Genomic DNA, 1,441 nt, shown 5'->3' on the forward strand with positions numbered 1-1,441 from the left:
GAGTCATAGTTAGCCCAAGGATAGCTCCCACACCAGGACAGTTAGCCTGATATCTTTTTTAAATTGTAATTGAAAGAGAAATTGTGTCATCAAACACTCGACATCCTTAATAATGTTAGTAACTTTACTTGCTGTGTTATTGTTAGTACTGTATCATAATAATCATGATATTGGATTTCTCAGACTTGTTTACCACACCTTTAAGTAACTCGAAGTGTTTTTGGCTCCAGAGTAAAGACAGCATTTTCTTGAGGTCTAAATGTTTTACTGTCTAACTCTTAATGTTCCTGTTCCTCCATTTCTTTCAGGGTCTAAGAAGAAGACAAAGGTCATCAAGAACAACCCTAACCCTGTTTGGAACGAGGTATGTCCTCCTGTACACAAACTCTAGTTCATTTTTTGCTATTTAGACTACATATTTACATATTTTACTTTTACCCAGTGCCTGAATTGGACCAAACGAACTAAGCGTTGCGGAGCAGACACTGTGCCAAAGTGCTTAAGGGAAGTAAGATACAACAGCAGTTTGATAGCCAAAACTCTGCTGCAAACTGATCTTGCGTTTGACAGCCTGTAGCTTCCTGTCTTCAACAAGAGAAGAACGAGATGCCCTCAAGTATACGCGACCGCCGCCGCCCGTTACGCCTTTATCTTAGTCACTTTTAACAACCAGGCACGAGCACATGCAAACTCCAGACATAGAACACACCTTCACCATGCTGTTGATCAATACTACTGCAGTTCCCACCTAGAACAAAGCACATAATAGCCCATCCCAGTCTATGCTGCAGATCCGCTGGTAATTCATTTGGTTTGTGTGATCATACCCCAGCATTCACTGGCCCCGCCCGGTGCTTCTTCGCACATAACATACGCGCGCACTCTCTCAATGTTTACCCCCCGATTTCAGGCAAGGAGTTATAAAATATGTAAACAAGAAATCGCCCTTAGAGGGAACTGGATGGGTGGACCTCTCTAGCCCCTGCCTCTCTCTCGCTCCTTCTTCTCTCCCTCACCGCCTCCTCTGGCAGGCACCATGGACGATATCCGAGACACTCACGTCCTGGCGTTGGGTACCATGGCCGCAGCACAAGCGCCGGCTCCGCCAGCCTAACCTCCGGCTCCGTGACCGCGCACCCTTGCGCGCTGGTCCAACATAGGAGTTTCTTGTCTTCGCTCATGGCCGGTTGTTGGATCACGGACCACGACGGCCCAGGCTTTCGCTGCGTTTGTACCTATCAAAAGTGGTCCAAGGAGGAAAAGAGCGTGAAGCGGAGACAGGGTCTTGGGGGCCAAGGCTGCATTGATGCACTTGGGAAGCCTAAGGCTGGCCTGGCTGTGGTCCAATCCTCAACAGTTAGCTACTGTAGCCCTCAAAGACCTGCTGGAAAAGTTCCACTGCTGGTTTATGCATACGAAGCTGTCAACCACCACAGTGCCG

Source organism: Morone saxatilis, unplaced genomic scaffold (assembly GCF_004916995.1).
Source record: "Morone saxatilis isolate NCDOM2014 unplaced genomic scaffold, NCSU_SB_2.0 Contig4, whole genome shotgun sequence".
Lineage (NCBI taxonomy): Eukaryota > Metazoa > Chordata > Actinopteri > Moronidae > Morone > Morone saxatilis.